Source organism: Giraffa tippelskirchi, chromosome 14 (genome assembly GCF_054371585.1).
Source record: "Giraffa tippelskirchi isolate mGirTip1 chromosome 14, T2T-mGirTip1v1.2.pri, whole genome shotgun sequence".
NCBI lineage: Eukaryota > Metazoa > Chordata > Mammalia > Artiodactyla > Giraffidae > Giraffa > Giraffa tippelskirchi.
In genome coordinates, this window is record NC_137288.1 from 7,716,215 (window position 1) to 7,742,991 (window position 26,777).

At 55.2% G+C, this 26,777-nt stretch overlaps 1 long non-coding RNA gene across 1 annotated transcript in view; it reads left to right on the top strand.

Moving 5' to 3' along the window:
- LOC145534175 (uncharacterized) overlaps positions 1-26,777 on the top strand; it is a 40,366-nt gene that overhangs the window by 1,622 nt on the left and 11,967 nt on the right. The window contains exons 2-4 of the long non-coding RNA XR_014074310.1: positions 6,025-6,136; positions 13,652-13,763; positions 21,280-21,391. This is a non-coding gene — a long non-coding RNA (uncharacterized LOC145534175). The remainder of the gene's footprint in view (positions 1-6,024; positions 6,137-13,651; positions 13,764-21,279; positions 21,392-26,777) is intronic.

The window sequence follows — 26,777 nt, forward strand, 5'->3', positions numbered from 1 at the left end:
CTTTCCTGGGCGTTGGGGTGGTTTGTTGTTCCAGCTCCCTTTCTTGGCTTCTTTTGGGAGCTGGTGCAACAAGACGAGCTCAGCCTCTGCCTTCTGGCTGAGATGTCACCCTTGACACAGCAATGCCTGCCTGGAGATAATGATGGCAGTTGCCAAAAGGGCTTCGTTTGGCACATGGTATCTTGAAAGGACGTACACCGTCCTTTCAGATATCAAAGGCTAGTTCAAATGACATAAAAATGAGAACTCTCCAATGGAGTCTTACAGTAGGTGGAGAGTCCGAAAAACACTGCTTCAGTCATTTCACGGAGAGTCATTGATTGGGGACACCAAGAATATAGGAAGGAATGCACAAAGAAAAGATGAAATTGTGTTCAGGATCGGGGGAAGGGATGAACAGGGCGTGCTTGCCTTGAATCCAGGCTTTGTTGGGGGGTGGGGCATAAAGATCAAACGGGTCTGAAACTACCAAGTGGTGATGGTAACACAGTATCACCAGAGTTACACAACAGTGTTCCCAAATTGCAACAATGATGAGAAAGTTTACGAATCCCAACTTAACCAACAAAAATACAGGAAACCATACAAAAAAGAAAACATCACCAGAAAGGTGGAAACAAACCAAATGCAAAGCCGTTCAGGGGAAAGGAACTCCATGTCCCCTGGGGGCAGACCGAGTTGCCGGCGTCCACGGTGAGCAGACAGGGATGGAGGCTGCAGAGCCGACCGCTCCCCTGGACGTGGTGTTTCCGGCATGGGCTCTGGGTGTCTGTCCAGAGCGGGGGCTCGTTCTCCCTGCAGGGGTGGGTGAGTCATCGTGGGCGTCTGGGTGTTGCGCGGGAGCCAGGGCAGGCTCTCCCTGCCGAGGCGGTGACTCCTCCTCTGCCTCGGGTTCTCCTGCCAGAGCCCGAGCAGGTACAGGTGCACGTGGAGGTGGAGGTTCTGGCTGAGGGGGTGGGACATCAGTGCCTGGGGCTGGGGGTCCTGCAGGCACGGAGATCCGATCTGCCCAGTGTGCTGGCCAGTACCCAGCTGGCCTGGTGTCTCTGCGAGGGCAAGTCTCGGTTCTCCATCTGCCCTCGGTGGATCCCTGGGTCCTGCACCTGGAGCCACCACCTCTGTAGGGACAGGTCTGGGAAGTGGAGCCTGGTTCCAGTTGGAGGTCAGTGCTAGAGCTGGGGGAGAAGCAAAGTTTGCCCACAGGCCAGCCTTGGCATGTGCGTATCCCGGGACAGAAAGCTTCCAAGAGATTCCCAAAGAATACCCAGCGTCGGATGTCTTTTGGGACTGAAGTGTGCAAGACGGGGGGCGGGGGGTGTGAGGCCAGTGCTTGCTGCAGGCCCAGCAGCAGCTTTAGGGGACTCGTCCCTGTGTAGCTCAGCACCCCGTCCCCACACACTCCCGTGCAGCAGCCCCAGCGTCCTCACCTCTGTGCTCTGGCGTGCTGGGCTCCAGGTCCTCCTGCTGCCTCAGAGGCCGGGGTTCTCGGGACTCTGGGTCGGAGCCGGGTGTGCTGAGCTCCGTGGCAGCCTCAGACTGGGCCGGCGGGTGTATCCTAGGCGGTGTCTCTGCAGCAGGCCTTCCCCGCCTCCTCTTCTCCCCCGGTGGGGCTGATGCCTCCGTGGGCACGCTCACCTGGAGCCTGCACTGGGCCTCACGGGCGGGGGGTGGTGCTCCGACCCCTCCCTCCGGGAGGTGGATGGGGTGTCCCCGTCCTCGGCCTCATCACGTGGGAAGCTCTGCAACGACAGTGACCGTCAGCCAGCCATGCTGGGAGTTTTCCAAGCTGGGCCTGGCCAGTGGAACCGCTGCTTCTGCCTGCTCGAACTTCTCTTCCCAGAAGGGTCAGAGACGTGTGTCTGCTCAGATCCCCACCCGGGAGGAAAGAGACCCACCTGTGGGTGTGAGGTCAGCCTGGGCGGCCGCCGCTGCCCGCACACTCCCCATCGGGCCCAGCCTGCTCTCCCCTGGGGTGTGGACACAACTTGTCCGCAGGCTTCTGACCCCACATCCGCCTGGGCTTCCTTGAGGGAGACACACCCCGAGAAACCCGCATCCACACACACAGGCAAAGGACCCGGTGTTTCCGGGTGGCATGGGCGAGGTGGCCTGGCCCGGCCTGGGGCTCCCCGTGTTACCTTTCTGTTTCTCCGGGCAAACGGCCAGAGGCCTCTCGGGGGTGTCCTGAGCCAACGTCGACAGGGTGCCCACGCACACTGCCTGTGAGCTCTCCTGAGGCCCCGGCCTCTGGGCATGGGCAAACAGCAGAACATCCTGGCAGCAAGTGATCTGGCTGGGGGCTCCTCTCCGCTCTGGAGGCCTGGATACCCGGGTTGCGGGTTCTGTTGGGTTCTGTTGCCGGCAGGTGACATCATCGCCTGGGGTTCGTGCTGAGGTCCCTTCCCCAAAACTTCCCAAGGGAATCTCTGGGTTTCTGACTGCTCGACCACCCCCCTTAGGCCATGTGCAGGCACAGAGACGCCCACACAGCCCAGCCCACAGCCCTGGGGAGGCCTGGGTGCAGCCAGGGCCTGAGCTCCGAGGGCCCTGCTGCTCTCAGACCAGGCTCCTTCTTCTCATAAGTGGTGTGGCCCTGGACAAGCATATGCCCCTCAGGGTTTCCCCAGTCTCTCCATCTGCAGAGTGGGGGTCATTCTCCCATCTGCTTCCTAGGTCTGTCGGCCTACGAGCAGCTCCATGCCTTTCCACCTGGGGCCGATATCACGTGGAGCTCGTGCGCTGAGACTTCAGAAAGAAAGATTCCATCCAGGGCTGACATAGCACAGAATGGGGCAGAACGAGGCCTGGATGTGCCGTGGTACCCAGGAAAAGGCACTCCCCCTCCTGACTGTTTTGAGACCCCGCATCCAAGTTGGAGGACCGAAAGGAAGACTCGAAGGTCTCCCTCTCTTGTAGAAAAGAGTAGCCAACTTTCTGGTCCTGTTTCCATTGAGATTCTGTTCAAGTGTCCCAGCTCGGCTTCTGCGGGTGGCTGAGCTTCTAATGGCTCCCTGCGTTCTTGTCTTTTCCTCTGCAAACCTTCCGTCCTTTTCCCCCTTCTGGGGTGGATGGGCGCTGTCATTGCTTCTACCTTCGAGACAGATTGAGGAAAAGTCTGGACCATCGACTCCTTTCCTCTCTTTGGTTCCGTGTCTCTCTCTGGCTGTGTCCCTCTCTTTTCCTTTCTCAATTCCCTCTGTGTCTTCCTCTTTCTCTCTCGTGTGTGAATGGATGGATGCTAGGAATTCCACATGTATATGATTAGATGAGGGTTATGTTTTAGGGATAGGTTAGAGGGAGAGAAAGGCTTCAGGTCGGAGTTGGTCATAGGGGAAGGGTCAAGGGTGGTGGTGGTGTTTCTTGGAATCTGAGTGCTGTGCATTCTTCGTCTCTTTCCATATGAACCCCTTCTCAGATACACCACTTGGAAGGAGTCTCTCGTGTTCCGTTTCCTATCTTTTGCATTTGTGAATGCTTAGCTTCTCTGTTGTGAAGAGGTTCCATTGGATGGAAACCCATTGGTGTACTTCGTGTACCTCTTTCCCTTAATTGAAGAGACCCATTTCTACCTCCGCCCAGCAAATGGCAAGGAGACTCTGATGTTAAGGAGCCTTTGACCTACGCTTCTTTCTAGCTATCTCATGACATCAGTCTTTAGGGTGAGGTTTTTCCCCAATATTGAGGTGGTCTGAGATCCAAACCAATAGCGTTCTTCAGATGTAGCTGTCTGGGTTTCCCATGGACATTGATTGAAGAGGCTTTCTTGTTCCCATTTGGATAATCTCCCCTTCTGTGTCAGAGATGAGTTGACGATGGATGCTGGGGTTTGTTTCTGGACCCTCAACTTTATTCCATCGATCTGGATCTGTGTGTGTTGTTGTATTCCCAATAGCATACTGTCCTGCCGCTGCTGCTGCTGCTGCTAAGTCACTTCAGTCGTGTCAGATTCTGCGCGACCCCATGGCCTGCAGCCTACCAGGCTCCTCCGTCCAGGGCATTTTCCAGGCAAGAGTACTGGAGTGGGTCGCCATTGCCTTCTCCGATACTCTCCTGAGGATCCTAGTTTGGTCGTCTAATTTCCTTTCACACAACCTTGGATGTCCGTATCGGGGCCTTTTCGTCGGATTGTATTGACAATTTAGGCTCTTTTCTGTTTCCGTAACCCCTTTTGCAATTCTTTGTTCGGTGCGAAAATGCATTGGCATTTTGGGAGGAATAGCATCGAAGCTGTGGATTGCCTTGTGGGGCTGTGACATCATTTTACCAATAGGAATTCTTTCAAGCCCTGAGCACAGCTTCTCTCTCCAGTGATTGGTGTGGGCTTGATCTTCCTTCTTCCATCTCTCGCCGTTTTGTGAGAACAGGTGCATCCTTCCCTTCTGGGTTAGATGGACTCGTGGATATCACTTCAGTGCATGGCATTGTCAGTGGGGGTGATAATTCCCTTCTCATTGGAAGACTTTGCTGTGAGTATTAGAAATGCAAGTGACTTCTCTTCCCCTTCCTCCCTGTCCATCTCTCAGAGCCACCGGGAAACAGAGGCCTCATCCACGGTCACACAGGCCTGAGGGGGTGCAACTAGACTGTTGTTTCTTCAGGCCCTCAGTGCTGGACATCATCCGGGATCCTCTGTGTGTGTCTTCCTCAGTCTGGTGTCCCTTCAGACCTTTCCCTAGTTTTCACAGGCTTGTTGTGTTGGTGTTCTTTGTCTGTTTGGAGACACATCCTTGATAAGCTTTGTGTTTCCACTCATTCGTCTGGCGATGTATGACCTGTCTTTTGCTTTTGTCATGAGGTCTTTCCCACAGTAGATATCTTTGATTTTGCCAAGTCCACTGTATTCTCTGGGTTTTTTTGTGGACTGCCTTTTAGTTTTGTGTGTGAAGACTCAAAGCACGTGTCCGGTTTCTGCTCATTGTTCTTCTAGATTGGTGACAAGTTTTCACGGAAAGTTTGTCTAGGGATAAGTGGAAGTGAACTCGGTGTAAGGTGTCAAGTCTCCATCTCCATTCATGTCATCCCCTGCAGTTTCCAATTCCCTGTTCCTGAGTGGTTTTGGAGACCTTGTGGGGAGTTTGGTTGCATTGGAGTTTGCATTACCACCTTGATTCGATTCACACTGTTCTGCCGTCAGGGACACTGTCAAGGGGGAGTGAGGAGCAGCCTGCACTTCCAGCAGTGACCACACGGTGGGGCGAGTGCTGCTCTCCCCTCTGGGAGCCCCAGGCCACAGGCATCCCAGTGAGGAGCCAGCTCTGTGCTCAGCTGAAAGGAGTTAGTCTCTCAGGGGCCTCTGAGCCCTTGCCTTTGGATCACCCAGGGTGGGCATTGACTGGGACAGAAAAAATTGCCCTGAATTCCATGGACGGAAGAGCCTGGCTGTGTAGAGTTCGTGGGTTGCCGTGAATCAGACACAACTGAGGACAGAAAAATTCAATACATTAAAACACTTTTGGGGGGTGGGGGTGAGTGAAAGGGGGTGATGTGGGGTTTTTTGTCTTATATAACAGCCAAGGGAAATCTAGTTTAAACCTAAATTCACATAGACGGGAAAGGTATAGCTCTCCGTCACCCTATTAAAAAAAAAAAAAAAAAAAAAAAACTACTAAACTTTTCTGAAAGTTTATTTACTAGCTTCCTTGAGCAGTTCATGGTGAAGCTTTTTTTTTTTTTTTTCTGTGACATTGGCCTCATTAAAAAGTACGGTTTGCCTTTACTGGATAATTTTGTTCATTGGTTTCTTAGGGAACCTTGGTAATATTTGAGTTTCCTGGGGAGTATGGTCACATGACCTGGCCCTGGCCAATCGGTGCGTTCCACCTCCCTGGCCACTGTGATTGGCTCCGGGCTGGGGCAGTGCCCAATCGGGGCCCAGGGCCGGGCCTGACGTTGGAAGCCAGGGGAAGACGAGCTGTCGTCCTGCTGGGGTAGGGGAAGGGGTGGGGCCGGGGGAGGTCAGGCTCCAGCAGTGGGAGGGGCGTGAGGTCCGCCTGCGGCAGTTGGTGACCTTCCCGCTCCCCTCAGGGCAGAGCCGCCGGCCTGAGAATGAGGGCGCTGCTGAGCCCAGGGGCTGGGATGGCCCGTTGCTGCTGTGGTCCCAGAGCTCCACCCGAGACCTGAGGGAAACCTTCTGCCCGTGAGTCCTCTCCCGCTTGTCTGTCAGCTTGTTTGAAGCATGCTGGGTTTTCTGCCCAGCTGGCTAAGGGGAGTCCCTGGAAATGCAATGGTGTGGGTTTTGGCAGACTTCAGGGAAGACATGCCAGATGAGCCTGGGAGACTCCAGCTTAATCTGGATTCAGGAGATATCTCTTCGGGCCAGCTAGTAATTGTAGGATAAGCCTAATGAGTCTTCACAGGATGAAGAGAGTAACGTGCCAAGGTAGCATTCGATGTCCTCATTCGAGAGGATGAAGCTGGTGCTCAGAGAAGGGGGGAACTTGGCCACAGCAAGGAGGTGTGCACCCAGACAGAACCCCCAGATCCGGCCATTGGAGCTCAGGGAGGCCACTGGTGTGGCTTGTCCCTGTGGCAGGGGCCGAGGCACGCAGCCCACCCTGATTCCTGTGGGGGCCTGACTTGGGAAGTGCCATCTGGTAGCTTTGAGACTCACCAAACCAAATTGCACTGGAGAGAGGAGGGACACCTTCCTTCATCCACCCCCCACCCCCGCCGGCTTCCCACATACCCTGACCCCTTTCTCTCGATTTCGGAGCCATTTCCAGAGTCCCGCTCATATGACCTCATTCGAAGTGCACTGTGGACGAGCTGCCATCTGCAGCTGCTACCACAGCGGCCAAGGGCTTTAGCTCCCGAGTACCTCCCTTCCTTTGGAACTTGGGGGCCCTCTACTCCCCACTTGCACACCACAGACCTTTGCTGAGGATTGTGGGGACCCTCACTCAGTTTGCAGCACGTTGTAGCCATCCCTGTCCTCCCTTGAAACTCAGCTTGTGAGCTCCTTTGGAGCAGCGTGGCCCACCTGGCTGCAACGGAAGAGACACAGCTGACAGTGAAACAACAGCTTAGATCTGAGAGCCGGAAAGCTCTGTCAAAAGGGACCTCCCTCTTCACGCCGTAGAGGCTGTAGGAGCCGCCAGGGTTTCGGAACCAGTGCTGGGGCCAAAATGACTCCACAGCTGTTTTCCTTCCTGGGGAGGGTTCTGGCTTGAGTGGGAATGGCTCAAGTCTAAGGTTCTGAAAGCCCACTGTGTGCAGATGCACGGTACACAGAGAGGAGAAGGTGGAGTCCTGCCCTGGAGGTGGTCACAGCTCACGGATGAGCCAGGCAGGCAGGCAGGCAGGGCATGAGAACACCTGAGCTGCCTTCATGAGTGAATGGTGTGGGGGCAGAGGAAGAGAAGCCGGTCTGCTCCCTCATGTGGTGCCCAGGGCAGGTTGTCCCCAGAGGAAACCCTTATGACGGTGAGGAGAATCCCTGCTGTTTCCCAAGGGGTTCCGTCGGTGCGTGTCTTCCCCGGAGCGCTCAGGCCGTCTCTAAAGTACACTGGCCATGGGCATTGCCTCTCCTTGGAACTTCCCATGTGTTTCTCTTTTTTATGGAACAGTGATTTTCTAGAGGGGTTCTGGGCCACAAGGATGTTGGGTCATTTTCTAGCCTTCTGTCATGAAGAACGCTTTCCTGGGCGTTGGGGTGGTTTGTTGTTCCAGCTCCCTTTCTTGGCTTCTTTTGGGAGCTGGTGCAACAAGACGAGCTCAGCCTCTGCCTTCTGGCTGAGATGTCACCCTTGAAACAGCAATGCCTGCCTGGAGATAATGATGGCAGTTGCCAAAAGGGCTTCGTTTGGCACATGGTATCTTGAAAGGACGTACACCGTCCTTTCAGATATCAAAGGCTAGTTCAAATGACATAAAAATGAGAACTCTCCAATGGAGTCTTACAGTAGGTGGAGAGTCCGAAAAACACTGCTTCAGTCATTTCACGGAGAGTCATTGATTGGGGACACCAAGAATATAGGAAGGAATGCACAAAGAAAAGATGAAATTGTGTTCAGGATCGGGGGAAGGGATGAACAGGGCGTGCTTGCCTTGAATCCAGGCTTTGTTGGGGGGTGGGGCATAAAGATCAAACGGGTCTGAAACTACCAAGTGGTGATGGTAACACAGTATCACCAGAGTTACACAACAGTGTTCCCAAATTGCAACAATGATGAGAAAGTTTACGAATCCCAACTTAACCAACAAAAATACAGGAAACCATACAAAAAAGAAAACATCACCAGAAAGGTGGAAACAAACCAAATGCAAAGCAGTTCAGGGGAAAGGAACTCCATGTCCCCTGGGGGCAGACCGAGTTGCCGGCGTCCACGGTGAGCAGACAGGGATGGAGGCTGCAGAGCCGACCGCTCCCCTGGACGTGGTGTTTCCGGCAAGGGCTCTGGGTGTCTGTCCAGAGCGGGGGCTCGTTCTCCCTGCAGGGGTGGGTGAGTCATCGTGGGCGTCTGGGTGTTGCGCGGGAGCCAGGGCAGGCTCTCCCTGCCGAGGCGGTGACTCCTCCTCTGCCTCGGGTTCTCCTGCCAGAGCCCGAGCAGGTACAGGTGCACGTGGAGGTGGAGGTTCTGGCTGAGGGGGTGGGACATCAGTGCCTGGGGCTGGGGGTCCTGCAGGCACGGAGATCCGATCTGCCCAGTGTGCTGGCCAGTACCCAGCTGGCCTGGTGTCTCTGCGAGGGCAAGTCTCGGTTCTCCATCTGCCCTCGGTGGATCCCTGGGTCCTGCACCTGGAGCCACCACCTCTGTAGGGACAGGTCTGGGAAGTGGAGCCTGGTTCCAGTTGGAGGTCAGTGCTAGAGCTGGGGGAGAAGCAAAGTTTGCCCACAGGCCAGCCTTGGCATGTGCGTATCCCGGGACAGAAAGCTTCCAAGAGATTCCCAAAGAATACCCAGCGTCGGATGTCTTTTGGGACTGAAGTGTGCAAGACGGGGGGCGGGGGGTGTGAGGCCAGTGCTTGCTGCAGGCCCAGCAGCAGCTTTCGGGGACTCGTCCCTGTGTAGCTCAGCACCCCGTCCCCACACACTCCCGTGCAGCAGCCCCAGCGTCCTCACCTCTGTGCTCTGGCGTGCTGGGCTCCAGGTCCTCCTGCTGCCTCAGAGGCCGGGGTTCTCGGGACTCTGGGTCGGAGCCGGGTGTGCTGAGCTCCGTGGCAGCCTCAGACTGGGCCGGCGGGTGTATCCTAGGCGGTGTCTCTGCAGCAGGCCTTCCCCGCCTCCTCTTCTCCCCCGGTGGGGCTGATGCCTCCGTGGGCACGCTCACCTGGAGCCTGCACTGGGCCTCACGGGCGGGGGGGTGGTGCTCCGACCCCTCCCTCCGGGAGGTGGATGGGGTGTCCCCGTCCTCGGCCTCATCACGTGGGAAGCTCTGCAACGACAGTGACCGTCAGCCAGCCATGCTGGGAGTTTTCCAAGCTGGGCCTGGCCAGTGGAACCGCTGCTTCTGCCTGCTCGAACTTCTCTTCCCAGAAGGGTCAGAGACGTGTGTCTGCTCAGATCCCCACCCGGGAGGAAAGAGACCCACCTGTGGGTGTGAGGTCAGCCTGGGCGGCCGCCGCTGCCCGCACACTCCCCATCGGGCCCAGCCTGCTCTCCCCTGGGGTGTGGACACAACTTGTCCGCAGGCTTCTGACCCCACATCCGCCTGGGCTTCCTTGAGGGAGACACACCCCGAGAAACCCGCATCCACACACACAGGCAAAGGACCCGGTGTTTCCGGGTGGCATGGGCGAGGTGGCCTGGCCCGGCCTGGGGCTCCCCGTGTTACCTTTCTGTTTCTCCGGGCAAACGGCCAGAGGCCTCTCGGGGGTGTCCTGAGCCAACGTCGACAGGGTTCCCACGCACACTGCCTGTGAGCTCTCCTGAGGCCCCGGCCTCTGGGCATGGGCAAACAGCAGAACATCCTGGCAGCAAGTGATCTGGCTGGGGGCTCCTCTCCGCTCTGGAGGCCTGGATACCCGGGTTGCGGGTTCTGTTGGGTTCTGTTGCCGGCAGGTGACATCATCGCCTGGGGTTCGTGCTGAGGTCCCTTCCCCAAAACTTCCCAAGGGAATCTCTGGGTTTCTGACTGCTCGACCACCCCCCTTAGGCCATGTGCAGGCACAGAGACGCCCACACAGCCCAGCCCACAGCCCTGGGGAGGCCTGGGTGCAGCCAGGGCCTGAGCTCCGAGGGCCCTGCTGCTCTCAGACCAGGCTCCTTCTTCTCATAAGTGGTGTGGCCCTGGACAAGCATATGCCCCTCAGGGTTTCCCCAGTCTCTCCATCTGCAGAGTGGGGGTCATTCTCCCATCTGCTTCCTAGGTCTGTCGGCCTACGAGCAGCTCCATGCCTTTCCACCTGGGGCCGATATCACGTGGAGCTCGTGCGCTGAGACTTCAGAAAGAAAGATTCCATCCAGGGCTGACATAGCACAGAATGGGGCAGAACGAGGCCTGGATGTGCCGTGGTACCCAGGAAAAGGCACTCCCCCTCCTGACTGTTTTGAGACCCCGCATCCAAGTTGGAGGACCGAAAGGAAGACTCGAAGGTCTCCCTCTCTTGTAGAAAAGAGTAGCCAACTTTCTGGTCCTGTTTCCATTGAGATTCTGTTCAAGTGTCCCAGCTCGGCTTCTGCGGGTGGCTGAGCTTCTAATGGCTCCCTGCGTTCTTGTCTTTTCCTCTGCAAACCTTCCGTCCTTTTCCCCCTTCTGGGGTGGATGGGCGCTGTCATTGCTTCTACCTTCGAGACAGATTGAGGAAAAGTCTGGACCATCGACTCCTTTCCTCTCTTTGGTTCCGTGTCTCTCTCTGGCTGTGTCCCTCTCTTTTCCTTTCTCAATTCCCTCTGTGTCTTCCTCTTTCTCTCTCGTGTGTGAATGGATGGATGCTAGGAATTCCACATGTATATGATTAGATGAGGTTTATGTTTTAGGGATAGGTTAGAGGGAGAGAAAGGCTTCAGGTCGGAGTTGGTCATAGGGGAAGGGTCAAGGGTGGTGGTGGTGTTTCTTGTAATCTGAGTGCTGTGCATTCTTCGTCTCTTTCCATATGAACCCCTTCTCAGATACACCACTTGGAAGGAGTCTCTCGTGTTCCGTTTCCTATCTTTTGCATTTGTGAATGCTTAGCTTCTCTGTTGTGAAGAGGTTCCATTGGATGGAAACCCATTGGTGTACTTCGTGTACCTCTTTCCCTTAATTGAAGAGACCCATTTCTACCTCCGCCCAGCAAATGGCAAGGAGACTCTGATGTTAAGGAGCCTTTGACCTACGCTTCTTTCTAGCTATCTCATGACATCAGTCTTTAGGGTGAGGTTTTTCCCCAATATTGAGGTGGTCTGAGATCCAAACCAATAGCGTTCTTCAGATGTAGCTGTCTGGGTTTCCCATGGACATTGATTGAAGAGGCTTTCTTGTTCCCATTTGGATAATCTCCCCTTCTGTGTCAGAGATGAGTTGACGATGGATGCTGGGGTTTGTTTCTGGACCCTCAACTTTATTCCATCGATCTGGATCTGTGTGTGTTGTTGTATTCCCAATAGCATACTGTCCTGCCGCTGCTGCTGCTGCTGCTAAGTCACTTCAGTCGTGTCAGACTCTGCGCGACCCCATGGCCTGCAGCCTACCAGGCTCCTCCGTCCAGGGCATTTTCCAGGCAAGAGTACTGGAGTGGGTCGCCATTGCCTTCTCCGATACTCTCCTGAGGATCCTAGTTTGGTCGTCTAATTTCCTTTCACACAACCTTGGATGTCCGTATCGGGGCCTTTTCGTCGGATTGTATTGACAATTTAGGCTCTTTTCTGTTTCCGTAACCCCTTTTGCAATTCTTTGTTCGGTGCGAAAATGCATTGGCATTTTGGGAGGAATAGCATCGAAGCTGTGGATTGCCTTGTGGGGCTGTGACATCATTTTACCAATAGGAATTTTTCAAGCCCTGAGCACAGCTTCTCTCTCCAGTGATTGGTGTGGGCTTGATCTTCCTTCTTCCATCTCTCGCCGTTTTGTGAGAACAGGTCCATCCTTCCCTTCTGGGTTAGATGGACTCGTGGATATCACTTCAGTGAATGGCATTGTCAGTGGGGGTGATAATTCCCTTCTCGTTGGAAGACTTTGCTGTGAGTATTAGAAATGCAAGTGACTTCTCTTCCCCTTCCTCCCTGTCCATCTCTCAGAGCCACCGGGAAACAGAGGCCTCATCCACGGTCACACAGGCCTGAGGGGGTGCAACTAGACTGTTGTTTCTTCAGGCCCTCAGTGCTGGACATCATCCGGGATCCTCTGTGTGTGTCTTCCTCAGTCTGGTGTCCCTTCAGACCTTTCCCTAGTTTTCACAGGCTTGTTGTGTTGGTGTTCTTTGTCTGTTTGGAGACACATCCTTGATAAGCTTTGTGTTTCCACTCATTCGTCTGGCGATGTATGACCTGTCTTTTGCTTTTGTCATGAGGTCTTTCCCACAGTAGATATCTTTGATTTTGCCAAGTCCACTGTATTCTCTGGGTTTTTTTGTGGACTGCCTTTTAGTTTTGTGTGTGAAGACTCAAAGCACGTGTCCGGTTTCTGCTCATTGTTCTTCTAGATTGGTGACAAGTTTTCACGGAAAGTTTGTCTAGGGATAAGTGGAAGTGAACTCGGTGTAAGGTGTCAAGTCTCCATCTCCATTCATGTCATCCCCTGCAGTTTCCAATTCCCTGTTCCTGAGTGGTTTTGGAGACCTTGTGGGGAGTTTGGTTGCATTGGAGTTTGCATTACCACCTTGATTCGATTCACACTGTTCTGCCGTCAGGGACACTGTCAAGGGGGAGTGAGGAGCAGCCTGCACTTCCAGCAGTGACCACACGGTGGGGCGAGTGCTGCTCTCCCCTCTGGGAGCCCCAGGCCACAGGCATCCCAGTGAGGAGCCAGCTCTGTGCTCAGCTGAAAGGAGTTAGTCTCTCAGGGGCCTCTGAGCCCTTGCCTTTGGATCACCCAGGGTGGGCATTGACTGGGACAGAAAAAATTGCCCTGAATTCCATGGACGGAAGAGCCTGGCTGTGTAGAGTTCGTGGGTTGCCGTGAATCAGACACAACTGAGGACAGAAAAATTCAATACATTAAAACACTTTTGGGGGGTGGGGGTGAGTGAAAGGGGGTGATGTGGGTTTTTTTGTCTTATATAACAGCCAAGGGAAATCTAGTTTAAACCTAAATTCACATAGACGGGAAAGGTATAGCTCTCCGTCACCCTATTAAAAAAAAAAAAAAAAACTACTAAACTTTTCTGAAAGTTTATTTACTAGCTTCCTTGAGCAGTTCATGGTGAAGCTTTTTTTTTTTTTTTTCTGTGACATTGGCCTCATTAAAAAGTACGGTTTGCCTTTACTGGATAATTTTGTTCATTGGTTTCTTAGGGAAACTTGGTAATATTTGAGTTTCCTGGGGAGTATGGTCACATGACCTGGCCCTGGCCAATCGGTGCGTTCCACCTCCCTGGCCACTGTGATTGGCTCCGGGCTGGGGCAGTGCCCAATCGGGGCCCAGGGCCGGGCCTGACGTTGGAAGCCAGGGGAAGACGAGCTGTCGTCCTGCTGGGGTAGGGGAAGGGGTGGGGCCGGGGGAGGTCAGGCTCCAGCAGTGGGAGGGGCGTGAGGTCCGCCTGCGGCAGTTGGTGACCTTCCCGCTCCCCTCAGGGCAGAGCCGCCGGCCTGAGAATGAGGGCGCTGCTGAGCCCAGGGGCTGGGATGGCCCGTTGCTGCTGTGGTCCCAGAGCTCCACCCGAGACCTGAGGGAAACCTTCTGCCCGTGAGTCCTCTCCCGCTTGTCTGTCAGCTTGTTTGAAGCATGCTGGGTTTTCTGCCCAGCTGGCTAAGGGGAGTCCCTGGAAATGCAATGGTGTGGGTTTTGGCAGACTTCAGGGAAGACATGCCAGATGAGCCTGGGAGACTCCAGCTTAATCTGGATTCAGGAGATATCTCTTCGGGCCAGCTAGTAATTGTAGGATAAGCCTAATGAGTCTTCACAGGATGAAGAGAGTAACGTGCCAAGGTAGCATTCGATGTCCTCATTCGAGAGGATGAAGCTGGTGCTCAGAGAAGGGGGGAACTTGGCCACAGCAAGGAGGTGTGCACCCAGACAGAACCCCCAGATCCGGCCATTGGAGCTCAGGGAGGCCACTGGTGTGGCTTGTCCCTGTGGCAGGGGCCGAGGCACGCAGCCCACCCTGATTCCTGTGGGGGCCTGACTTGGGAAGTGCCATCTGGTAGCTTTGAGACTCACCAAACCAAATTGCACTGGAGAGAGGAGGGACACCTTCCTTCATCCACCCCCCACCCCCGCCGGCTTCCCACATACCCTGACCCCTTTCTCTCGATTTCGGAGCCATTTCCAGAGTCCCGCTCATATGACCTCATTTGAAGTGCACTGTGGACGAGCTGCCATCTGCAGCTGCTACCACAGCAGCCAAGGGCTTTAGCTCCCGAGTACCTCCCTTCCTTTGGAACTTGGGGGCCCTCTACTCCCCACTTGCACACCACAGACCTTTGCTGAGGATTGTGGGGACCCTCACTCAGTTTGCAGCACGTTGTAGCCATCCCTGTCCTCCCTTGAAACTCAGCTTGTGAGCTCCTTTGGAGCAGCGTGGCCCACCTGGCTGCAACGGAAGAGACACAGCTGACAGTGAAACAACAGCTTAGATCTGAGAGCCGGAAAGCTCTGTCAAAAGGGACCTCCCTCTTCACGCCGTAGAGGCTGTAGGAGCCGCCAGGGTTTCGGAACCAGTGCTGGGGCCAAAATGACTCCACAGCTGTTTTCCTTCCTGGGGAGGGTTCTGGCTTGAGTGGGAATGGCTCAAGTCTAAGGTTCTGAAAGCCCAGTGTGTGCAGATGCACGGTACACAGAGAGGAGAAGGTGGAGTCCTGCCCTGGAGGTGGTCACAGCTCACGGATGAGCCAGGCAGGCAGGCAGGCAGGGCATGAGAACACCTGAGCTGCCTTCATGAGTGAATGGTGTGGGGGCAGAGGAAGAGAAGCCGGTCTGCTCCCTCATGTGGTGCCCAGGGCAGGTTGTCCCCAGAGGAAACCCTTACGACGGTGAGGAGAATCCCTGCTGTTTCCCAAGGGGTTCCGTCGGTGCGTGTCTTCCCCGGAGCGCTCAGGCCGTCTCTAAAGTACACTGGCCATGGGCATTGCCTCTCCTTGGAACTTCCCATGTGTTTCTCTTTTTTATGGAACAGTGATTTTCTAGAGGGGTTCTGGGCCACAAGGATGTTGGGTCATTTTCTAGCCTTCTGTCATGAAGAACGCTTTCCTGGGCGTTGGGGTGGTTTGTTGTTCCAGCTCCCTTTCTTGGCTTCTTTTGGGAGCTGGTGCAACAAGACGAGCTCAGCCTCTGCCTTCTGGCTGAGATGTCACCCTTGAAACAGCAATGCCTGCCTGGAGATAATGATGGCAGTGGCCAAAAGGGCTTCGTTTGGCACATGGTATCTTGAAAGGACGTACACCGTCCTTTCAGATATCAAAGGCTAGTTCAAATGACATAAAAATGAGAACTCTCCAATGGAGTCTTACAGTAGGTGGAGAGTCCGAAAAACACTGCTTCAGTCATTTCACGGAGAGTCATTGATTGGGGACACCAAGAATATAGGAAGGAATGCACAAAGAAAAGATGAAATTGTGTTCAGGATCGGGGGAAGGGATGAACAGGGCGTGCTTGCCTTGAATCCAGGCTTTGTTGGGGGGTGGGGCATAAAGATCAAACGGGTCTGAAACTACCAAGTGGTGATGGTAACACAGTATCACCAGAGTTACACAACAGTGTTCCCAAATTGCAACAATGATGAGAAAGTTTACGAATCCCAACTTAACCAACAAAAATACAGGAAACCATACAAAAAAGAAAACATCACCAGAAAGGTGGAAACAAACCAAATGCAAAGCAGTTCAGGGGAAAGGAACTCCATGTCCCCTGGGGGCAGACCGAGTTGCCGGCGTCCACGGTGAGCAGACAGGGATGGAGGCTGCAGAGCCGACCGCTCCCCTGGACGTGGTGTTTCCGGCAAGGGCTCTGGGTGTCTGTCCAGAGCGGGGGCTCGTTCTCCCTGCAGGGGTGGGTGAGTCATCGTGGGCGTCTGGGTGTTGCGCGGGAGCCAGGGCAGGCTCTCCCTGCCGAGGCGGTGACTCCTCCTCTGCCTCGGGTTCTCCTGCCAGAGCCCGAGCAGGTACAGGTGCACGTGGAGGTGGAGGTTCTGGCTGAGGGGGTGGGACATCAGTGCCTGGGGCTGGGGGTCCTGCAGGCACGGAGATCCGATCTGCCCAGTGTGCTGGCCAGTACCCAGCTGGCCTGGTGTCTCTGCGAGGGCAAGTCTCGGTTCTCCATCTGCCCTCGGTGGATCCCTGGGTCCTGCACCTGGAGCCACCACCTCTGTAGGGACAGGTCTGGGAAGTGGAGCCTGGTTCCAGTTGGAGGTCAGTGCTAGAGCTGGGGGAGAAGCAAAGTTTGCCCACAGGCCAGCCTTGGCATGTGCGTATCCCGGGACAGAAAGCTTCCAAGAGATTCCCAAAGAATACCCAGCGTCGGATGTCTTTTGGGACTGAAGTGTGCAAGACGGGGGGCGGGGGGTGTGAGGCCAGTGCTTGCTGCAGGCCCAGCAGCAGCTTTCGGGGACTCGTCCCTGTGTAGCTCAGCACCCCGTCCCCACACACTCCCGTGCAGCAGCCCCAGCGTCCTCACCTCTGTGCTCTGGCGTGCTGGGCTCCAGGTCCTCCTGCTGCCTCAGAGGCCGGGGTTCTCGGGACTCTGGGTCGGAGCCGGGTGTGCTGAGCTCCGTGGCAGCCTCAGACTGGGCCGGCGGGTGTATCCTAGGCGGTGTCTCTGCAGCAGGCCTTCCCCGCCTCCTCTTCTCCCCCGGTGGGGCTGATGCCTCCGTGGGCACGCTCACCTGGAGCCTGCACTGGGCCTCACGGGCGGGGGGGTGGTGCTCCGACCCCTCCCTCCGGGAGGTGGATGGGGTGTCCCCGTCCTCGGCCTCATCACGTGGGAAGCTCTGCAACGACAGTGACCGTCAGCCAGCCATGCTGGGAGTTTTCCAAGCTGGGCCTGGCCAGTGGAACCGCTGCTTCTGCCTGCTCGAACTTCTCTTCCCAGAAGGGTCAGAGACGTGTGTCTGCTCAGATCCCCACCCGGGAGGAAAGAGACCCACCTGTGGGTGTGAGGTCAGCCTGGGCGGCCGCCGCTGCCCGCACACTCCCCATCGGGCCCAGCCTGCTCTCCCCTGGGGTGTGGACACAACTTGTCCGCAGGCTTCTGACCCCACATCCGCCTGGGCTTCCTTGAGGGAGACACACCCCGAGAAACCCGCATCCACACACACAGGCAAAGGACCCGGTGTTTCCGGGTGGCATGGGCGAGGTGGCCTGGCCCGGCCTGGGGCTCCCCGTGTTACCTTTCTGTTTCTCCGGGCAAACGGCCAGAGGCCTCTCGGGGGTGTCCTGAGCCAACGTCGACAGGGTGCCCACGCACACTGCCTGTGAGCTCTCCTGAGGCCCCGGCCTCTGGGCATGGGCAAACAGCAGAACATCCTGGCAGCAAGTGATCTGGCTGGGGGCTCCTCTCCGCTCTGGAGGCCTGGATACCCGGGTTGCGGGTTCTGTTGGGTTCTGTTGCCGGCAGGTGACATCATCGCCTGGGGTTCGTGCTGAGGTCCCTTCCCCAAAACTTCCCAAGGGAATCTCTGGGTTTCTGACTGCTCGACCACCCCCCTTAGGCCATGTGCAGGCACAGAGACGCCCACACAGCCCAGCCCACAGCCCTGGGGAGGCCTGGGTGCAGCCAGGGCCTGAGCTCCGAGGGCCCTGCTGCTCTCAGACCAGGCTCCTTCTTCTCATAAGTGGTGTGGCCCTGGACAAGCATATGCCCCTCAGGGTTTCCCCAGTCTCTCCATCTGCAGAGTGGGGGTCATTCTCCCATCTGCTTCCTAGGTCTGTCGGCCTACGAGCAGCTCCATGCCTTTCCACCTGGGGCCGATATCACGTGGAGCTCGTGCGCTGAGACTTCAGAAAGAAAGATTCCATCCAGGGCTGACATAGCACAGAATGGGGCAGAACGAGGCCTGGATGTGCCGTGGTACCCAGGAAAAGGCACTCCCCCTCCTGACTGTTTTGAGACCCCGCATCCAAGTTGGAGGACCGAAAGGAAGACTCGAAGGTCTCCCTCTCTTGTAGAAAAGAGTAGCCAACTTTCTGGTCCTGTTTCCATTGAGATTCTGTTCAAGTGTCCCAGCTCGGCTTCTGCGGGTGGCTGAGCTTCTAATGGCTCCCTGCGTTCTTGTCTTTTCCTCTGCAAACCTTCCGTCCTTTTCCCCCTTCTGGGGTGGATGGGCGCTGTCATTGCTTCTACCTTCGAGACAGATTGAGGAAAAGTCTGGACCATCGACTCCTTTCCTCTCTTTGGTTCCGTGTCTCTCTCTGGCTGTGTCCCTCTCTTTTCCGTTCTCAATTCCCTCTGTGTCTTCCTCTTTCTCTCTCGTGTGTGAATGGATGGATGCTAGGAATTCCACATGTATATGATTAGATGAGGGTTATGTTTTAGGGATAGGTTAGAGGGAGAGAAAGGCTTCAGGTCGGAGTTGGTCATAGGGGAAGGGTCAAGGGTGGTGGTGGTGTTTCTTGGAATCTGAGTGCTGTGCATTCTTCGTCTCTTTCCATATGAACCCCTTCTCAGATACACCACTTGGAAGGAGTCTCTCGTGTTCCGTTTCCTATCTTTTGCATTTGTGAATGCTTAGCTTCTCTGTTGTGAAGAGGTTCCATTGGATGGAAACCCATTGGTGTACTTCGTGTACCTCTTTCCCTTAATTGAAGAGACCCATTTCTACCTCCGCCCAGCAAATGGCAAGGAGACTCTGATGTTAAGGAGCCTTTGACCTACGCTTCTTTCTAGCTATCTCATGACATCAGTCTTTAGGGTGAGGTTTTTCCCCAATATTGAGGTGGTCTGAGATCCAAACCAATAGCGTTCTTCAGATGTAGCTGTCTGGGTTTCCCATGGACATTGATTGAAGAGGCTTTCTTGTTCCCATTTGGATAATCTCCCCTTCTGTGTCAGAGATGAGTTGACCATGGATGCTGGGGTTTGTTTCTGGACCCTCAACTTTATTCCATCGATCTGGATCTGTGTGTGTTGTTGTATTCCCAATAGCATACTGTCCTGCCGCTGCTGCTGCTGCTGCTAAGTCACTTCAGTCGTGTCAGACTCTGCGCGACCCCATGGCCTGCAGCCTACCAGGCTCCTCCGTCCAGGGCGTTTTCCAGGCAAGAGTACTGGAGTGGGTCGCCATTGCCTTCTCCGATACTCTCCTGAGGATCCTAGTTTGGTCGTCTAATTTCCTTTCACACAACCTTGGATGTCCGTATCGGGGCCTTTTCGTCGGATTGTATTGACAGTTTAGGCTCTTTTCTGTTTCCGTAACCCCTTTTGCAATTCTTTGTTCGGTGCGAAAATGCATTGGCATTTTGGGAGGAATAGCATCGAAGCTGTGGATTGCCTTGTGGGGCTGTGACATCATTTTACCAATAGGAATTTTTCAAGCCCTGAGCACAGCTTCTCTCTCCAGTGATTGGTGTGGGCTTGATCTTCCTTCTTCCATCTCTCGCCGTTTTGTGAGAACAGGTCCATCCTTCCCTTCTGGGTTAGATGGACTCGTGGATATCACTTCAGTGAATGGCATTGTCAGTGGGGGTGATAATTCCCTTCTCGTTGGAAGACTTTGCTGTGAGTATTAGAAATGCAAGTGACTTCTCTTCCCCTTCCTCCCTGTCCATCTCTCAGAGCCACCGGGAAACAGAGGCCTCATCCACGGTCACACAGGCCTGAGGGGGTGCAACTAGACTGTTGTTTCTTCAGGCCCTCAGTGCTGGACATCATCCGGGATCCTCTGTGTGTGTCTTCCTCAGTCTGGTGTCCCTTCAGACCTTTCCCTAGTTTTCACAGGCTTGTTGTGTTGGTGTTCTTTGTCTGTTTGGAGACACATCCTTGATAAGCTTTGTGTTTCCACTCATTCGTCTGGCGATGTATGACCTGTCTTTTGCTTTTGTCATGAGGTCTTTCCCACAGTAGATATCTTTGATTTTGCCAAGTCCACTGTATTCTCTGGGTTTTTTTGTGGACTGCCTTTTAGTTTTGTGTGTGAAGACTCAAAGCACGTGTCCGGTTTCTGCTCATTGTTCTTCTAGATTGGTGACAAGTTTTCACGGAAAGTTTGTCTAGGGATAAGTGGAAGTGAACTCGGTGTAAGGTGTCAAGTCTCCATCTCCATTCATGTCATCCCCTGCAGTTTCCAATTCCCTGTTCCTGAGTGGTTTTGGAGACCTTGTGGGGAGTTTGGTTGCATTGGAGTTTGCATTACCACCTTGATTCGATTCACACTGTTCTGCCGTCAGGGACACTGTCAAGGGGGAGTGAGGAGCAGCCTGCACTTCCAGCAGTGACCACACGGTGGGGCGAGTGCTGCTCTCCCCTCTGGGAGCCCCAGGCCACAGGCATCCCAGTGAGGAGCCAGCTCTGTGCTCAGCTGAAAGGAGTTAGTCTCTCAGGGGCCTCTGAGCCCTTGCCTTTGGATCACCCAGGGTGGGCATTGACTGGGACAGAAAAAATTGCCCTGAATTCCATGGACGGAAGAGCCTGGCTGTGTAGAGTTCGTGGGTTGCCGTGAATCAGACACAACTGAGGACAGAAAAATTCAATACATTAAAACACTTTTGGGGGGTGGGGGTGAGTGAAAGGGGGTGATGTGGGTTTTTTTGTCTTATATAACAGCCAAGGGAAATCTAGTTTAAACCTAAATTCACATAGACGGGAAAGGTATAGCTCTCCGTCACCCTATTAAAAAAAAAAAAAAAACTACTAAACTTTTCTGAAAGTTTATTTACTAGCTTCCTTGAGCAGTTCATGGTGAAGCTTTTTTTTTTTTTTTTTTCTGTGACATTGGCCTCATTAAAAAGTACGGTTTGCCTTTACTGGATAATTTTGTTCATTGGTTTCTTAGGGAACCTTGGTAATATTTGAGTTTCCTGGGGAGTATGGTCACATGACCTGGCCCTGGCCAATCGGTGCGTTCCACCTCCCTGGCCACTGTGATTGGCTCCGGGCTGGGGCAGTGCCCAATCGGGGCCCAGGGCCGGGCCTGACGTTGGAAGCCAGGGGAAGACGAGCTGTCGTCCTGCTGGGGTAGGGGAAGGGGTGGGGCCGGGGGAGGTCAGGCTCCAGCAGTGGGAGGGGCGTGAGGTCCGCCTGCGGCAGTTGGTGACCTTCCCGCTCCCCTCAGGGCAGAGCCGCCGGCCTGAGAATGAGGGCGCTGCTGAGCCCAGGGGCTGGGATGGCCCGTTGCTGCTGTGGTCCCAGAGCTCCACCCGAGACCTGAGGGAAACCTTCTGCCCGTGAGTCCTCTCCCGCTTGTCTGTCAGCTTGTTTGAAGCATGCTGGGTTTTCTGCCCAGCTGGCTAAGGGGAGTCCCTGGAAATGCAATGGTGTGGGTTTTGGCAGACTTCAGGGAAGACATGCCAGATGAGCCTGGGAGACTCCAGCTTAATCTGGATTCAGGAGATATCTCTTCGGGCCAGCTAGTAATTGTAGGATAAGCCTAATGAGTCTTCACAGGATGAAGAGAGTAACGTGCCAAGGTAGCATTCGATGTCCTCATTCGAGAGGATGAAGCTGGTGCTCAGAGAAGGGGGGAACTTGGCCACAGCAAGGAGGTGTGCACCCAGACAGAACCCCCAGATCCGGCCATTGGAGCTCAGGGAGGCCACTGGTGTGGCTTGTCCCTGTGGCAGGGGCCGAGGCACGCAGCCCACCCTGATTCCTGTGGGGGCCTGACTTGGGAAGTGCCATCTGGTAGCTTTGAGACTCACCAAACCAAATTGCACTGGAGAGAGGAGGGACACCTTCCTTCATCCACCCCCCACCCCCGCCGGCTTCCCACATACCCTGACCCCTTTCTCTCGATTTCGGAGCCATTTCCAGAGTCCCGCTCATATGACCTCATTTGAAGTGCACTGTGGACGAGCTGCCATCTGCAGCTGCTACCACAGCAGCCAAGGGCTTTAGCTCCCGAGTACCTCCCTTCCTTTGGAACTTGGGGGCCCTCTACTCCCCACTTGCACACCACAGACCTTTGCTGAGGATTGTGGGGACCCTCACTCAGTTTGCAGCACGTTGTAGCCATCCCTGTCCTCCCTTGAAACTCAGCTTGTGAGCTCCTTTGGAGCAGCGTGGCCCACCTGGCTGCAACGGAAGAGACACAGCTGACAGTGAAACAACAGCTTAGATCTGAGAGCCGGAAAGCTCTGTCAAAAGGGACCTCCCTCTTCACGCCGTAGAGGCTGTAGGAGCCGCCAGGGTTTCGGAACCAGTGCTGGGGCCAAAATGACTCCACAGCTGTTTTCCTTCCTGGGGAGGGTTCTGGCTTGAGTGGGAATGGCTCAAGTCTAAGGTTCTGAAAGCCCACTGTGTGCAGATGCACGGTACACAGAGAGGAGAAGGTGGAGTCCTGCCCTGGAGGTGGTCACAGCTCACGGATGAGCCAGGCAGGCAGGCAGGCAGGGCATGAGAACACCTGAGCTGCCTTCATGAGTGAATGGTGTGGGGGCAGAGGAAGAGAAGCCGGTCTGCTCCCTCATGTGGTGCCCAGGGCAGGTTGTCCCCAGAGGAAACCCTTACGACGGTGAGGAGAATCCCTGCTGTTTCCCAAGGGGTTCCGTCGGTGCGTGTCTTCCCCGGAGCGCTCAGGCCGTCTCTAAAGTACACTGGCCATGGGCATTGCCTCTCCTTGGAACTTCCCATGTGTTTCTCTTTTTTATGGAACAGTGATTTTCTAGAGGGGTTCTGGGCCACAAGGATGTTGGGTCATTTTCTAGCCTTCTGTCATGAAGAACGCTTTCCTGGGCGTTGGGGTGGTTTGTTGTTCCAGCTCCCTTTCTTGGCTTCTTTTGGGAGCTGGTGCAACAAGACGAGCTCAGCCTCTGCCTTCTGGCGGAGATGTCACCCTTGAAACAGCAATGCCTGCCTGGAGATAATGATGGCAGTTGCCAAAAGGGCTTCGTTTGGCACATGGTATCTTGAAAGGACGTACACCGTCCTTTCAGATATCAAAGGCTAGTTCAAATGACATAAAAATGAGAACTCTCCAATGGAGTCTTACAGTAGGTGGAGAGTCCGAAAAACACTGCTTCAGTCATTTCACGGAGAGTCATTGATTGGGGACACCAAGAATATAGGAAGGAATGCACAAAGAAAAGATGAAATTGTGTTCAGGATCGGGGGAAGGGATGAACAGGGCGTGCTTGCCTTGAATCCAGGCTTTGTTGGGGGGTGGGGCATAAAGATCAAACGGGTCTGAAACTACCAAGTGGTGATGGTAACACAGTATCACCAGAGTTACACAACAGTGTTCCCAAATTGCAACAATGATGAGAAAGTTTACGAATCCCAACTTAACCAACAAAAATACAGGAAACCATACAAAAAAGAAAACATCACCAGAAAGGTGGAAACAAACCAAATGCAAAGCCGTTCAGGGGAAAGGAACTCCATGTCCCCTGGGGGCAGACCGAGTTGCCGGCGTCCACGGTGAGCAGACAGGGATGGAGGCTGCAGAGCCGACCGCTCCCCTGGACGTGGTGTTTCCGGCAAGGGCTCTGGGTGTCTGTCCAGAGCGGGGGCTCGTTCTCCCTGCAGGGGTGGGTGAGTCATCGTGGGCGTCTGGGTGTTGCGCGGGAGCCAGGGCAGGCTCTCCCTGCCGAGGCGGTGACTCCTCCTCTGCCTCGGGTTGTCCTGCCAGAGCCCGAGCAGGTACAGGTGCACGTGGAGGTGGAGGTTCTGGCTGAGGGGGTGGGACATCAGTGCCTGGGGCTGGGGGTCCTGCAGGCACGGAGATCCGATCTGCCCAGTGTGCTGGCCAGTACCCAGCTGGCCTGGTGTCTCTGCGAGGGCAAGTCTCGGTTCTCCATCTGCCCTCGGTGGATCCCTGGGTCCTGCACCTGGAGCCACCACCTCTGTAGGGACAGGTCTGGGAAGTGGAGCCTGGTTCCAGTTGGAGGTCAGTGCTAGAGCTGGGGGAGAAGCAAAGTTTGCCCACAGGCCAGCCTTGGCATGTGCGTATCCCGGGACAGAAAGCTTCCAAGAGATTCCCAAAGAATACCCAGCGTCGGATGTCTTTTGGGACTGAAGTGTGCAAGACGGGGGGCGGGGGGTGTGAGGCCAGTGCTTGCTGCAGGCCCAGCAGCAGCTTTCGGGGACTCGTCCCTGTGTAGCTCAGCACCCCGTCCCCACACACTCCCGTGCAGCAGCCCCAGCGTCCTCACCTCTGTGCTCTGGCGTGCTGGGCTCCAGGTCCTCCTGCTGCCTCAGAGGCCGGGGTTCTCGGGACTCTGGGTCGGAGCCGGGTGTGCTGAGCTCCGTGGCAGCCTCAGACTGGGCCGGCGGGTGTATCCTAGGCGGTGTCTCTGCAGCAGGCCTTCCCCGCCTCCTCTTCTCCCCCGGTGGGGCTGATGCCTCCGTGGGCACGCTCACCTGGAGCCTGCACTGGGCCTCACGGGCGGGGGGGTGGTGCTCCGACCCCTCCCTCCGGGAGGTGGATGGGGTGTCCCCGTCCTCGGCCTCATCACGTGGGAAGCTCTGCAACGACAGTGACCGTCAGCCAGCCATGCTGGGAGTTTTCCAAGCTGGGCCTGGCCAGTGGAACCGCTGCTTCTGCCTGCTCGAACTTCTCTTCCCAGAAGGGTCAGAGACGTGTGTCTGCTCAGATCCCCACCCGGGAGGAAAGAGACCCACCTGTGGGTGTGAGGTCAGCCTGGGCGGCCGCCGCTGCCCGCACACTCCCCATCGGGCCCAGCCTGCTCTCCCCTGGGGTGTGGACACAACTTGTCCGCAGGCTTCTGACCCCACATCCGCCTGGGCTTCCTTGAGGGAGACACACCCCGAGAAACCCGCATCCACACACACAGGCAAAGGACCCGGTGTTTCCGGGTGGCATGGGCGAGGTGGCCTGGCCCGGCCTGGGGCTCCCCGTGTTACCTTTCTGTTTCTCCGGGCAAACGGCCAGAGGCCTCTCGGGGGTGTCCTGAGCCAACGTCGACAGGGTGCCCACGCACACTGCCTGTGAGCTCTCCTGAGGCCCCGGCCTCTGGGCATGGGCAAACAGCAGAACATCCTGGCAGCAAGTGATCTGGCTGGGGGCTCCTCTCCGCTCTGGAGGCCTGGATACCCGGGTTGCGGGTTCTGTTGGGTTCTGTTGCCGGCAGGTGACATCATCGCCTGGGGTTCGTGCTGAGGTCCCTTCCCCAAAACTTCCCAAGGGAATCTCTGGGTTTCTGACTGCTCGACCACCCCCCTTAGGCCATGTGCAGGCACAGAGACGCCCACACAGCCCAGCCCACAGCCCTGGGGAGGCCTGGGTGCAGCCAGGGCCTGAGCTCCGAGGGCCCTGCTGCTCTCAGACCAGGCTCCTTCTTCTCATAAGTGGTGTGGCCCTGGACAAGCATATGCCCCTCAGGGTTTCCCCAGTCTCTCCATCTGCAGAGTGGGGGTCATTCTCCCATCTGCTTCCTAGGTCTGTCGGCCTACGAGCAGCTCCATGCCTTTCCACCTGGGGCCGATATCACGTGGAGCTCGTGCGCTGAGACTTCAGAAAGAAAGATTCCATCCAGGGCTGACATAGCACAGAATGGGGCAGAACGAGGCCTGGATGTGCCGTGGTACCCAGGAAAAGGCACTCCCCCTCCTGACTGTTTTGAGACCCCGCATCCAAGTTGGAGGACCGAAAGGAAGACTCGAAGGTCTCCCTCTCTTGTAGAAAAGAGTAGCCAACTTTCTGGTCCTGTTTCCATTGAGATTCTGTTCAAGTGTCCCAGCTCGGCTTCTGCGGGTGGCTGAGCTTCTAATGGCTCCCTGCGTTCTTGTCTTTTCCTCTGCAAACCTTCCGTCCTTTTCCCCCTTCTGGGGTGGATGGGCGCTGTCATTGCTTCTACCTTCGAGACAGATTGAGGAAAAGTCTGGACCATCGACTCCTTTCCTCTCTTTGGTTCCGTGTCTCTCTCTGGCTGTGTCCCTCTCTTTTCCGTTCTCAATTCCCTCTGTGTCTTCCTCTTTCTCTCTCGTGTGTGAATGGATGGATGCTAGGAATTCCACATGTATATGATTAGATGAGGGTTATGTTTTAGGGATAGGTTAGAGGGAGAGAAAGGCTTCAGGTCGGAGTTGGTCATAGGGGAAGGGTCAAGGGTGGTGGTGGTGTTTCTTGGAATCTGAGTGCTGTGCATTCTTCGTCTCTTTCCATATGAACCCCTTCTCAGATACACCACTTGGAAGGAGTCTCTCGTGTTCCGTTTCCTATCTTTTGCATTTGTGAATGCTTAGCTTCTCTGTTGTGAAGAGGTTCCATTGGATGGAAACCCATTGGTGTACTTCGTGTACCTCTTTCCCTTAATTGAAGAGACCCATTTCTACCTCCGCCCAGCAAATGGCAAGGAGACTCTGATGTTAAGGAGCCTTTGACCTACGCTTCTTTCTAGCTATCTCATGACATCAGTCTTTAGGGTGAGGTTTTTCCCCAATATTGAGGTGGTCTGAGATCCAAACCAATAGCGTTCTTCAGATGTAGCTGTCTGGGTTTCCCATGGACATTGATTGAAGAGGCTTTCTTGTTCCCATTTGGATAATCTCCCCTTCTGTGTCAGAGATGAGTTGACGATGGATGCTGGGGTTTGTTTCTGGACCCTCAACTTTATTCCATCAATCTGGATCTGTGTGTGTTGTTGTATTCCC